The sequence below is a fragment of the Drosophila arizonae genome, chromosome 2 (genome assembly GCF_054131065.1).
Source record: "Drosophila arizonae isolate 15081-1271.41 chromosome 2, UAZ_ARI_1.0, whole genome shotgun sequence".
In the NCBI taxonomy this organism is placed as follows: Eukaryota; Metazoa; Arthropoda; class Insecta; order Diptera; family Drosophilidae; genus Drosophila; species Drosophila arizonae.
In genome coordinates this window covers 30248594-30260879 of record NC_142922.1, presented here as the reverse complement: position 1 = coordinate 30260879, position 12286 = coordinate 30248594, and the positions used below count along the sequence as shown (strand labels likewise).

At 42.3% G+C, this 12286-nt stretch overlaps 12 non-coding genes and 11 pseudogenes across 12 annotated transcripts; all 23 read right to left on the bottom strand.

Moving 5' to 3' along the window:
- Positions 1-254: 254 nt before the first annotated feature.
- Positions 255-373, bottom strand: LOC149270858 (5S ribosomal RNA; annotated as a pseudogene).
- A 375-nt stretch (positions 374-748) lies between these two features.
- On the bottom strand, positions 749-867 carry LOC149270857 (5S ribosomal RNA; annotated as a pseudogene).
- A 381-nt stretch (positions 868-1248) lies between these two features.
- LOC149270856 (5S ribosomal RNA) lies at positions 1249-1367 on the bottom strand. Its single transcript, XR_016268798.1, has one exon. It is a non-coding gene; the product is annotated as a 5S ribosomal RNA (ribosomal RNA).
- Positions 1368-1750: 383 nt separating this feature from the next.
- Positions 1751-1869, bottom strand: LOC149270855 (5S ribosomal RNA). The gene has a single exon (XR_016268796.1). It is a non-coding gene; the product is annotated as a 5S ribosomal RNA (ribosomal RNA).
- A 383-nt stretch (positions 1870-2252) lies between these two features.
- Positions 2253-2371, bottom strand: LOC149270854 (5S ribosomal RNA; annotated as a pseudogene).
- Positions 2372-2754: 383 nt separating this feature from the next.
- Positions 2755-2873, bottom strand: LOC149270853 (5S ribosomal RNA). The gene has a single exon (XR_016268795.1). It is a non-coding gene; the product is annotated as a 5S ribosomal RNA (ribosomal RNA).
- A 383-nt stretch (positions 2874-3256) lies between these two features.
- On the bottom strand, positions 3257-3375 carry LOC149270852 (5S ribosomal RNA; annotated as a pseudogene).
- Positions 3376-3748: 373 nt separating this feature from the next.
- LOC149270851 (5S ribosomal RNA) lies at positions 3749-3867 on the bottom strand (annotated as a pseudogene).
- Positions 3868-4240: 373 nt separating this feature from the next.
- LOC149270850 (5S ribosomal RNA) lies at positions 4241-4359 on the bottom strand (annotated as a pseudogene).
- A 393-nt stretch (positions 4360-4752) lies between these two features.
- On the bottom strand, positions 4753-4871 carry LOC149270849 (5S ribosomal RNA). The gene has a single exon (XR_016268794.1). It is a non-coding gene; the product is annotated as a 5S ribosomal RNA (ribosomal RNA).
- A 403-nt stretch (positions 4872-5274) lies between these two features.
- LOC149270848 (5S ribosomal RNA) lies at positions 5275-5393 on the bottom strand. The gene has a single exon (XR_016268793.1). It is a non-coding gene; the product is annotated as a 5S ribosomal RNA (ribosomal RNA).
- A 389-nt stretch (positions 5394-5782) lies between these two features.
- Positions 5783-5901, bottom strand: LOC149270847 (5S ribosomal RNA). Its single transcript, XR_016268792.1, has one exon. It is a non-coding gene; the product is annotated as a 5S ribosomal RNA (ribosomal RNA).
- A 383-nt stretch (positions 5902-6284) lies between these two features.
- Positions 6285-6403, bottom strand: LOC149270846 (5S ribosomal RNA). Its single transcript, XR_016268791.1, has one exon. It is a non-coding gene; the product is annotated as a 5S ribosomal RNA (ribosomal RNA).
- A 369-nt stretch (positions 6404-6772) lies between these two features.
- LOC149270845 (5S ribosomal RNA) lies at positions 6773-6891 on the bottom strand (annotated as a pseudogene).
- Positions 6892-7274: 383 nt separating this feature from the next.
- Positions 7275-7393, bottom strand: LOC149270844 (5S ribosomal RNA; annotated as a pseudogene).
- A 373-nt stretch (positions 7394-7766) lies between these two features.
- Positions 7767-7885, bottom strand: LOC149270843 (5S ribosomal RNA; annotated as a pseudogene).
- Positions 7886-8258: 373 nt separating this feature from the next.
- Positions 8259-8377, bottom strand: LOC149270842 (5S ribosomal RNA; annotated as a pseudogene).
- A 393-nt stretch (positions 8378-8770) lies between these two features.
- On the bottom strand, positions 8771-8889 carry LOC149270841 (5S ribosomal RNA). Its single transcript, XR_016268790.1, has one exon. It is a non-coding gene; the product is annotated as a 5S ribosomal RNA (ribosomal RNA).
- Positions 8890-9292: 403 nt separating this feature from the next.
- Positions 9293-9411, bottom strand: LOC149270840 (5S ribosomal RNA). The gene has a single exon (XR_016268789.1). It is a non-coding gene; the product is annotated as a 5S ribosomal RNA (ribosomal RNA).
- Positions 9412-9800: 389 nt separating this feature from the next.
- LOC149270839 (5S ribosomal RNA) lies at positions 9801-9919 on the bottom strand. Its single transcript, XR_016268787.1, has one exon. It is a non-coding gene; the product is annotated as a 5S ribosomal RNA (ribosomal RNA).
- Positions 9920-10302: 383 nt separating this feature from the next.
- LOC149270838 (5S ribosomal RNA) lies at positions 10303-10421 on the bottom strand. The gene has a single exon (XR_016268786.1). It is a non-coding gene; the product is annotated as a 5S ribosomal RNA (ribosomal RNA).
- A 369-nt stretch (positions 10422-10790) lies between these two features.
- On the bottom strand, positions 10791-10909 carry LOC149270837 (5S ribosomal RNA; annotated as a pseudogene).
- Positions 10910-12103: 1194 nt separating this feature from the next.
- Positions 12104-12222, bottom strand: LOC149270836 (5S ribosomal RNA). Its single transcript, XR_016268785.1, has one exon. It is a non-coding gene; the product is annotated as a 5S ribosomal RNA (ribosomal RNA).
- Between the last annotated feature and the right edge of the window lie 64 nt (positions 12223-12286).

The following is a 12286-nucleotide window of genomic DNA, read 5'->3' as shown; positions in this document are numbered from 1 at the left end:
AGCAACAACAACGAGGCCAAATCTCGTTAATGGGCATGATGTGGTGGCAAAACGGAGCAAAATGGAGCAAAATGGAGCAAAATTAGCAATTGGTATTGACATTTGATATGGAAATGCAATAAATACTTATATATGTTTATATGCAGACACAATTTTACAAATTTGTAAAATTAAAGAACGATATATGAAGTAGAGAAATATGAAAAGGGCGTAATGGCGTAATGGCGTATAAGGTAAAAAAGTGTTTTGGACGATGCCAACAACACGCGGTGTTCCCAAGCGGTCCCTCATCTAAGTACTAACCGCGCCCGACGCTGCTTAATTTCGGTGATCGGACGAGAACCGATGTACTCAGCGTGGTATGGTCGTTGGCGACAAAAATGTGGTTAGCGAACAAACATGAAGGCGTCATTGAGGAACAACACGTTGTGAATCCTTGGCCACTACAAATGAAGGCTGTGTGCTCCATGACTGGAGCTCAATGGCCAGCAAAAGTAAAGCAACAACAACGAGGCCAAATCTCGTTGATGGGCATGATGTGGTGGCAAAACGGAGCAAAATGGAGCAAAATTAGCAATTGGTATTGACATTTGATATGGAAATGCAATAAATACTTATATATATGTTTATATGCAGACACAATTTTACAAATTTGTAAAATTAAAGAACGATATATGAAGTAGAGAAATATGAAAAGGGCGTAATGGCGTAATGGCGTATAAGGTAGGTAAAAAGCTGTTTTGGACGATGCCAACAACACGCGGTGTTCCCAAGCGGTCCCACATCTAAGTACTAACCGCGCCCGACGCTGCTTAATTTCGGTGATCGGACGAGAACCGATGTACTCAGCGTGGTATGGTCGTTGGCGACATAAATGTGGTTAGCGAACAAACATGAAGGCGTCATTGAGGAACAACATGTTGTGAATCCTTGGCCACTACAAATGAAGGCTGTGTGCTCCATGACTGGAGCTCAATGGCCAGCAAAAGCAAAGCAACAACAACGAGGCCAAATCTCGTTGATGGGCATGATGTGGTGGCAAAACGGAGCAAAATGGAGCAAAATGGAACAAAATTAGCAATTGGAATTGACATTTGATATGGAAATGCAATAAATACTTATATATGTTTATATGCAGACACAATTTTACAAATTTGTAAAATTAAAGAACGATATATGAAGTAGAGAAATATGAAAAGGGCGTAATGGCGTAATGGCGTGTATAAGGTAAAAAAGTGTTTTGGACGATGCCAACAACACGCGGTGTTCCCAAGCGGTCCCCCATCTAAGTACTAACCGCGCCCGACGCTGCTTAATTTCGGTGATCGGACGAGAACCGATGTACTCAGCGTGGTATGGTCGTTGACGACATAATTGTGGTTAGCGAACAAACATGAAGGCGTCATTGAGGAACAACACGTTGTGAATCCTTGGCCACTACAAATGAAGGCTGTGTGCTCCATGACTGGAGCTCAATGGCCAGCAAAAGCAAAGCAACAACAACGAGGCCAAATCTCGTTAATGGGCATGATGTGGTGGCAAAACGGAGCAAAATGGAGCAAAATGGAGCAAAATTAGCAATTGGTATTGACATTTGATATGGAAATGCAATAAATATTTATATGTATATGTTTATATGCAGACACGATTTTACAAATTTGTAAAATTAAAGAACGATATATGAAGTAGAGAAATATGAAAAGGGCGTAATGGCGTAATGGCGTATAAGGTAAAAAAGTGTTTTGGACGATGCCAACAACACGCGGTGTTCCCAAGCGGTCCCCCATCTAAGTACTAACCGCGCCCGACGCTGCTTAATTTCGGTGATCGGACGAGAACCGATGTACTCAGCGTGGTATGGTCGTTGGCGACATAAATGTGGTTAGCGAACAAACATGAAGGCGTCATTGAGGAACAACACGTTGTGAATCCTTGGCCACTACAAATGAAGGCTGTGTGCTCCATGACTGGAGCTCAATGGCCAGCAAAAGCAAAGCAACAACAACGAGGCCAAATCTCGTTAATGGGCATGATGTGGTGGCAAAACGGAGCAAAATGGAGCAAAATGGAGCAAAATTAGCAATTGGAATTGACATTTGATATGGAAATGCAATAAATATTTATATGTATATGTTTATATGCAGACACGATTTTACAAATTTGTAAAATTAAAGAACGATATATGAAGTAGAGAAATATGAAAAGGGCGTAATGGCGTAATGGCGTATAAGGTAAAAAAGTGTTTTGGACGATGCCAACAACACGCGGTGTTCCCAAGCGGTCCCTCATCTAAGTACTAACCGCGCCCGACGCTGCTTAATTTCGGTGATCGGACGAGAACCGATGTACTCAGCGTGGTATGGTCGTTGGCGACATAAATGTGGTTAGCGAACAAACATGAAGGCGTCATTGAGGAACAACACGTTGTGAATCCTTGGCCACTACAAATGAAGGCTGTGTGCTCCATGACTGGAGCTCAATGGCCAGCAAAAGCAAAGCAACAACAACGAGGCCAAATCTCGTTAATGGGCATGATGTGGTGGCAAAACGGAGCAAAATGGAGCAAAATGGAGCAAAATTAGCAATTGGTATTGACATTTGATATGGAAATGCAATAAATATTTATATGTATATGTTTATATGCAGACACGATTTTACAAATTTGTAAAATTAAAGAACGATATATGAAGTAGAGAAATATGAAAAGGGCGTAATGGCGTAATGGCGTATAAGGTAAAAAAGTGTTTTGGACGATGCCAACAACACGCGGTGTTCCCAAGCGGTCCCCCATCTAAGTACTAACCGCGCCCGACGCTGCTTAATTTCGGTGATCGGACGAGAACCGATGTACTCAGCGTGGTATGGTCGTTGGCGACATAAATGTGGTTAACGAACAAACATGAAGGCGTCATTGAGGAACAACACGTTGTGAATCCTTGGCCACTACAAATGAAGGCTGTGTGCTCCATGACTGGAGCTCAATGGCCAGCAAAAGCAAAGCAACAACAACGAGGCCAAATCTCGTTAATGGGCATGATGTGGTGGCAAAACGGAGCAAAATGGAGCAAAATGGAGCAAAATTAGCAATTGGAATTGACATTTGATATGGAAATGCAATAAATATTTATATGTATATGTTTATATGCAGACACGATTTTACAAATTTGTAAAATTAAAGAACGATATATGAAGTAGAGAAATATGAAAAGGGCGTAATGGCGTAATGGCGTATAAGGTAAAAAAGTGTTTTGGACGATGCCAACAACACGCGGTGTTCCCAAGCGGTCCCTCATCTAAGTACTAACCGCGCCCGACGCTGCTTAATTTCGGTGATCGGACGAGAACCGATGTACTCAGCGTGGTATGGTCGTTGGCGACATAAATGTGGTTAGCGAACAAACATGAAGGCGTCATTGAGGAACAACACGTTGTGAATCCTTGGCCACTACAAATGAAGGCTGTGTGCTCCATGACTGGAGCTCAATGGCCAGCAAAAGCAAAGCAACAACAACGAGGCCAAATCTCGTTAATGGGCATGATGTGGTGGCAAAACGGAGCAAAATGGAGCAAAATTAGCAATTGGAATTGACATTTGATATGGAAATGCAATAAATATTTATATGTATATGTTTATATGCAGACACGATTTTACAAATTTGTAAAATTAAAGAACGATATATGAAGTAGAGAAATATGAAAAGGGCGTAATGGCGTAATGGCGTATAAGGTAAAAAAGTGTTTTGGACGATGCCAACAACACGCGGTGTTCCCAAGCGGTCCCTCACCTAAGTACTAACCGCGCCCGACGCTGCTTAATTTCGGTGATCGGACGAGAACCGATGTACTCAGCGTGGTATGGTCGTTGGCGACATAAATGTGGTTAGCGAACAAACATGAAGGCGTCATTGAGGAACAACACGTTGTGAATCCTTGGCCACTACAAATGAAGGCTGTGTGCTCCATGACTGGAGCTCAATGGCCAGCAAAAGCAAAGCAACAACAACGAGGCCAAATCTCGTTAATGGGCATGATGTGGTGGCAAAACGGAGCAAAATGGAGCAAAATTAGCAATTGGAATTGACATTTGATATGGAAATGCAATAAATATTTATATGTATATGTTTATATGCAGACACGATTTTACAAATTTGTAAAATTAAAGAACGATATATGAAGTAGAGAAATATGAAAAGGGCGTAATGGCGTAATGGCGTATAAGGTAAAAAAGTGTTTTGGACGATGCCAACAACACGCGGTGTTCCCAAGCGGTCCCTCACCTAAGTACTAACCGCGCCCGACGCTGCTTAATTTCGGGGATCGGACGAGAACCGATGTACTCAGCGTGGTATGGTCGTTGGCGACATAAATGTAGTTAGCGAACAAACATGAAGGCGTCATTGAGGAACAACACGTTGTGAATCCTTGGCCACTACAAATGAAGGCTGTGTGCTCCATGACTGGAGCTCAATGGCCAGCAAAAGCAAAGCAACAACAACGAGGCCAAATCTCGTTGATGGGCATGATGTGGTGGCAAAACGGAGCAAAATGGAGCAAAATGGAGCAAAATGGAGCAAAATTAGCAATTGGTATTGACATTTGATATGGAAATGCAATAAATATTTATATGTATATGTTTATATGCAGACACGATTTTACAAATTTGTAAAATTAAAGAACGATATATGAAGTAGAGAAATATGAAAAGGGCGTAATGGCGTAATGGCGTATAAGGTAAAAAAGTGTTTTGGACGATGCCAACAACACGCGGTGTTCCCAAGCGGTCCCCCATCTAAGTACTAACCGCGCCCGACGCTGCTTAATTTCGGTGATCGGACGAGAACCGATGTACTCAGCGTGGTATGGTCGTTGGCGACATAAATGTGGTTAGCGAACAAACATGAAGGCGTCATTGAGGAACAACACGTTGTGAATCCTTGGCCACTACAAATGAAGGCTGTGTGCTCCATGACTGGAGCTCAATGGCCAGCAAAAGCAAAGCAACAACAACGAGGCCAAATCTCGTTAATGGGCATGATGTGGTGGCAAAACGGAGCAAAATGGAGCAAAATGGAGCAAAATGGAGCAAAATGAAGCAAAATTAGCAATTGGAATTGACATTTGATATGGAAATGCAATAAATATTTATATGTATATGTTTATATGCAGACACGATTTTACAAATTTGTAAAATTAAAGAACGATATATGAAGTAGAGAAATATGAAAAGGGCGTAATGGCGTAATGGCGTATAAGGTAAAAAAGTGTTTTGGACGATGCCAACAACACGCGGTGTTCCCAAGCGGTCCCCCATCTAAGTACTAACCGCGCCCGACGCTGCTTAATTTCGGTGATCGGACGAGAACCGATGTACTCAGCGTGGTATGGTCGTTGGCGACATAAATGTGGTTAGCGAACAAACATGAAGGCGTCATTGAGGAACAACACGTTGTGAATCCTTGGCCACTACAAATGAAGGCTGTGTGCTCCATGACTGGAGCTCAATGGCCAGCAAAAGCAAAGCAACAACAACGAGGCCAAATCTCGTTAATGGGCATGATGTGGTGGCAAAACGGAGCAAAATGGAGCAAAATGGAGCAAAATGGAGCAAAATTAGCAATTGGTATTGACATTTGATATGGAAATGCAATAAATACTTATATATGTTTATATGCAGACACAATTTTACAAATTTGTAAAATTAAAGAACGATATATGAAGTAGAGAAATATGAAAAGGGCGTAATGGCGTAATGGCGTATAAGGTAAAAAAGTGTTTTGGACGATGCCAACAACACGCGGTGTTCCCAAGCGGTCCCCCATCTAAGTACTAACCGCGCCCGACGCTGCTTAATTTCGGTGATCGGACGAGAACCGATGTACTCAGCGTGGTATGGTCGTTGGCGACATAAATGTGGTTAGCGAACAAACATGAAGGCGTCATTGAGGAACAACACGTTGTGAATCCTTGGCCACTACAAATGAAGGCTGTGTGCTCCATGACTGGAGCTCAATGGCCAGCAAAAGCAAAGCAACAACAACGAGGCCAAATCTCGTTAATGGGCATGATGTGGTGGCAAAACGGAGCAAAATGGAGCAAAATGGAGCAAAATTAGCAATTGGAATTGACATTTGATATGGAAATGCAATAAATATTTATATGTATATGTTTATATGCAGACACGATTTTACAAATTTGTAAAATTAAAGAACGATATATGAAGTAGAGAAATATGAAAAGGGCGTAATGGCGTAATGGCGTATAAGGTAAAAAAGTGTTTTGGACGATGCCAACAACACGCGGTGTTCCCAAGCGGTCCCCCATCTAAGTACTAACCGCGCCCGACGCTGCTTAATTTCGGTGATCGGACGAGAACCGATGTACTCAGCGTGGTATGGTCGTTGGCGACATAAATGTGGTTAGCGAACAAACATGAAGGCGTCATTGAGGAACAACACGTTGTGAATCCTTGGCCACTACAAATGAAGGCTGTGTGCTCCATGACTGGAGCTCAATGGCCAGCAAAAGCAAAGCAACAACAACGAGGCCAAATCTCGTTAATGGGCATGATGTGGTGGCAAAACGGAGCAAAATGGAGCAAAATTAGCAATTGGTATTGACATTTGATATGGAAATGCAATAAATACTTATATATGTTTATATGCAGACACAATTTTACAAATTTGTAAAATTAAAGAACGATATATGAAGTAGAGAAATATGAAAAGGGCGTAATGGCGTAATGGCGTATAAGGTAAAAAAGTGTTTTGGACGATGCCAACAACACGCGGTGTTCCCAAGCGGTCCCTCATCTAAGTACTAACCGCGCCCGACGCTGCTTAATTTCGGTGATCGGACGAGAACCGATGTACTCAGCGTGGTATGGTCGTTGGCGACATAAATGTGGTTAGCGAACAAACATGAAGGCGTCATTGAGGAACAACACGTTGTGAATCCTTGGCCACTACAAATGAAGGCTGTGTGCTCCATGACTGGAGCTCAATGGCCAGCAAAAGCAAAGCAACAACAACGAGGCCAAATCTCGTTAATGGGCATGATGTGGTGGCAAAACGGAGCAAAATGGAGCAAAATGGAGCAAAATTAGCAATTGGAATTGACATTTGATATGGAAATGCAATAAATATTTATATGTATATGTTTATATGCAGACACGATTTTACAAATTTGTAAAATTAAAGAACGATATATGAAGTAGAGAAATATGAAAAGGGCGTAATGGCGTAATGGCGTATAAGGTAAAAAAGTGTTTTGGACGATGCCAACAACACGCGGTGTTCCCAAGCGGTCCCTCATCTAAGTACTAACCGCGCCCGACGCTGCTTAATTTCGGTGATCGGACGAGAACCGATGTACTCAGCGTGGTATGGTCGTTGGCGACATAAATGTGGTTAGCGAACAAACATGAAGGCGTCATTGAGGAACAACACGTTGTGAATCCTTGGCCACTACAAATGAAGGCTGTGTGCTCCATGACTGGAGCTCAATGGCCAGCAAAAGCAAAGCAACAACAACGAGGCCAAATCTCGTTAATGGGCATGATGTGGTGGCAAAACGGAGCAAAATGGAGCAAAATTAGCAATTGGAATTGACATTTGATATGGAAATGCAATAAATATTTATATGTATATGTTTATATGCAGACACGATTTTACAAATTTGTAAAATTAAAGAACGATATATGAAGTAGAGAAATATGAAAAGGGCGTAATGGCGTAATGGCGTATAAGGTAAAAAAGTGTTTTGGACGATGCCAACAACACGCGGTGTTCCCAAGCGGTCCCTCACCTAAGTACTAACCGCGCCCGACGCTGCTTAATTTCGGTGATCGGACGAGAACCGATGTACTCAGCGTGGTATGGTCGTTGGCGACATAAATGTGGTTAGCGAACAAACATGAAGGCGTCATTGAGGAACAACACGTTGTGAATCCTTGGCCACTACAAATGAAGGCTGTGTGCTCCATGACTGGAGCTCAATGGCCAGCAAAAGCAAAGCAACAACAACGAGGCCAAATCTCGTTAATGGGCATGATGTGGTGGCAAAACGGAGCAAAATGGAGCAAAATTAGCAATTGGAATTGACATTTGATATGGAAATGCAATAAATATTTATATGTATATGTTTATATGCAGACACGATTTTACAAATTTGTAAAATTAAAGAACGATATATGAAGTAGAGAAATATGAAAAGGGCGTAATGGCGTAATGGCGTATAAGGTAAAAAAGTGTTTTGGACGATGCCAACAACACGCGGTGTTCCCAAGCGGTCCCTCACCTAAGTACTAACCGCGCCCGACGCTGCTTAATTTCGGGGATCGGACGAGAACCGATGTACTCAGCGTGGTATGGTCGTTGGCGACATAAATGTAGTTAGCGAACAAACATGAAGGCGTCATTGAGGAACAACACGTTGTGAATCCTTGGCCACTACAAATGAAGGCTGTGTGCTCCATGACTGGAGCTCAATGGCCAGCAAAAGCAAAGCAACAACAACGAGGCCAAATCTCGTTGATGGGCATGATGTGGTGGCAAAACGGAGCAAAATGGAGCAAAATGGAGCAAAATGGAGCAAAATTAGCAATTGGTATTGACATTTGATATGGAAATGCAATAAATATTTATATGTATATGTTTATATGCAGACACGATTTTACAAATTTGTAAAATTAAAGAACGATATATGAAGTAGAGAAATATGAAAAGGGCGTAATGGCGTAATGGCGTATAAGGTAAAAAAGTGTTTTGGACGATGCCAACAACACGCGGTGTTCCCAAGCGGTCCCCCATCTAAGTACTAACCGCGCCCGACGCTGCTTAATTTCGGTGATCGGACGAGAACCGATGTACTCAGCGTGGTATGGTCGTTGGCGACATAAATGTGGTTAGCGAACAAACATGAAGGCGTCATTGAGGAACAACACGTTGTGAATCCTTGGCCACTACAAATGAAGGCTGTGTGCTCCATGACTGGAGCTCAATGGCCAGCAAAAGCAAAGCAACAACAACGAGGCCAAATCTCGTTAATGGGCATGATGTGGTGGCAAAACGGAGCAAAATGGAGCAAAATGGAGCAAAATGGAGCAAAATGAAGCAAAATTAGCAATTGGAATTGACATTTGATATGGAAATGCAATAAATATTTATATGTATATGTTTATATGCAGACACGATTTTACAAATTTGTAAAATTAAAGAACGATATATGAAGTAGAGAAATATGAAAAGGGCGTAATGGCGTAATGGCGTATAAGGTAAAAAAGTGTTTTGGACGATGCCAACAACACGCGGTGTTCCCAAGCGGTCCCCCATCTAAGTACTAACCGCGCCCGACGCTGCTTAATTTCGGTGATCGGACGAGAACCGATGTACTCAGCGTGGTATGGTCGTTGGCGACATAAATGTGGTTAGCGAACAAACATGAAGGCGTCATTGAGGAACAACACGTTGTGAATCCTTGGCCACTACAAATGAAGGCTGTGTGCTCCATGACTGGAGCTCAATGGCCAGCAAAAGCAAAGCAACAACAACGAGGCCAAATCTCGTTAATGGGCATGATGTGGTGGCAAAACGGAGCAAAATGGAGCAAAATGGAGCAAAATGGAGCAAAATTAGCAATTGGTATTGACATTTGATATGGAAATGCAATAAATACTTATATATGTTTATATGCAGACACAATTTTACAAATTTGTAAAATTAAAGAACGATATATGAAGTAGAGAAATATGAAAAGGGCGTAATGGCGTAATGGCGTATAAGGTAAAAAAGTGTTTTGGACGATGCCAACAACACGCGGTGTTCCCAAGCGGTCCCCCATCTAAGTACTAACCGCGCCCGACGCTGCTTAATTTCGGTGATCGGACGAGAACCGATGTACTCAGCGTGGTATGGTCGTTGGCGACATAAATGTGGTTAGCGAACAAACATGAAGGCGTCATTGAGGAACAACACGTTGTGAATCCTTGGCCACTACAAATGAAGGCTGTGTGCTCCATGACTGGAGCTCAATGGCCAGCAAAAGCAAAGCAACAACAACGAGGCCAAATCTCGTTAATGGGCATGATGTGGTGGCAAAACGGAGCAAAATGGAGCAAAATGGAGCAAAATTAGCAATTGGAATTGACATTTGATATGGAAATGCAATAAATATTTATATGTATATGTCTATATGCAGACACGATTTTACAAATTTGTAAAATTAAAGAACGATATATGAAGTAGAGAAATATGAAAAGGGCGTAATGGCGTAATGGCGTATAAGGTAAAAAAGTGTTTTGGACGATGCCAACAACACGCGGTGTTCCCAAGCGGTCCCCCATCTAAGTACTAACCGCGCCCGACGCTGCTTAATTTCGGTGATCGGACGAGAACCGATGTACTCAGCGTGGTATGGTCGTTGGCGACATAAATGTGGTTAGCGAACAAACATGAAGGCGTCATTGAGGAACAACACGTTGTGAATCCTTGGCCACTACAAATGAAGGCTGTGTGCTCCATGACTGGAGCTCAATGGCCAGCAAAAGCAAAGCAACAACAACGAGGCCAAATCTCGTTAATGGGCATGATGTGGTGGCAAAACGGAGCAAAATGGAGCAAAATTAGCAATTGGTATTGACATTTGATATGGAAATGCAATAAATACTTATATATGTTTATATGCAGACACAATTTTACAAATTTGTAAAATTAAAGAACGATATATGAAGTAGAGAAATATGAAAAGGGCGTAATGGCGTAATGGCGTATAAGGTAAAAAAGTGTTTTGGACGATGCCAACAACACGCGGTGTTCCCAAGCGGTCCCTCATCTAAGTACTAACCGCGCCCGACGCTGCTTAATTTCGGTGATCGGACGAGAACCGATGTACTCAGCGTGGTATGGTCGTTGGCGACATAAATGTGGTTAGCGAACAAACATGAAGGCGTCATTGAGGAACAACACGTTGTGAATCCTTGGCCACTACAAATGAAGGCTGTGTGCTCCATGACTGGAGCTCAATGGCCAGCAAAAGCAAAGCAACAACAACGAGGCCAAATCTCGTTAATGGGCATGATGTGGTGGCAAAACGGAGCAAAATGGAGCAAAATGGAGCAAAATTAGCAATTGGAATTGACATTTGATATGGAAATGCAATAAATATTTATATGTATATGTTTATATGCAGACACGATTTTACAAATTTGTAAAATTAAAGAACGATATATGAAGTAGAGAAATATGAAAAGGGCGTAATGGCGTAATGGCGTATAAGGTAAACAAGTAAGAAAGCTCTAGTCGAGACTGCTCGACTAGGAGATACCCTGAACCCTCTAAGCTGATATTCTAATCATTCTGCACTTCTTTTATGCACACATACATACACATGCATCCACACGCACGCATAAGCCTGCGCTCTGCTAACTGCGCAGTAAGCAGCGACTGCGCTTGGGCTGCGCTGCAGTGTGGGCAATATTATGGGAATTTATTAGTTAAATAATATCTGTTGTAGTGAGACTATCTCAATGAAACTTTCAGAACATGATCATATAGCTAAAATGTATGTACATTCCAAAGCACAAGTCTCTAGTACTTGAAATACGTTTTTTACAAATTTGGGGCGAAGGGGGCGTGGTATCCAAAATCTGTAAATTACAAAATCTGCATGTCCATTAACTTTATATACAACGCAAATTTGAAGTCTCAAGGTCTAAAAGTATTCAAATTAGGCCGAAAAAACAATGTCGATTTTTCGATTATTCTCGATAAAAAAGTTATCGGATGAGTTATCGAAAAAATATGATAAACTTGTACTGCCTATGATATACACGAGTATGCATGCCAAATTTCAGCTCTCTAGCTCTTATATCTTCTGAGATCCTTTTGCTCATACGGACGGACGGACGGACGGACGGACGGACGGACGGACGGACGGACGGACAGACGGACAGGGCTATATCGACTCAGCTCGTCGTCCTGATCAAGAATATATATACTTTATGGGGTCTGCGATGATTCCTTCTGCCTGTTACATACTTTTCACAAAACCATTATACCCTGATTTCCCATTTTCAATGGGTTCAGGGTATAAAAAGTGTTTTGGACGATGCCAACAACACGCGGTGTTCCCAAGCGGTCCCCCATCTAAGTACTAACCGCGCCCGACGCTGCTTAATTTCGGTGATCGGACGAGAACCGATGTACTCAGCGTGGTATGGTCGTTGGCGACATAAATGTGGTTAGCGAACAAACAGGAAGAACAACACGTTGTGAATCCTTGGCCACTACAA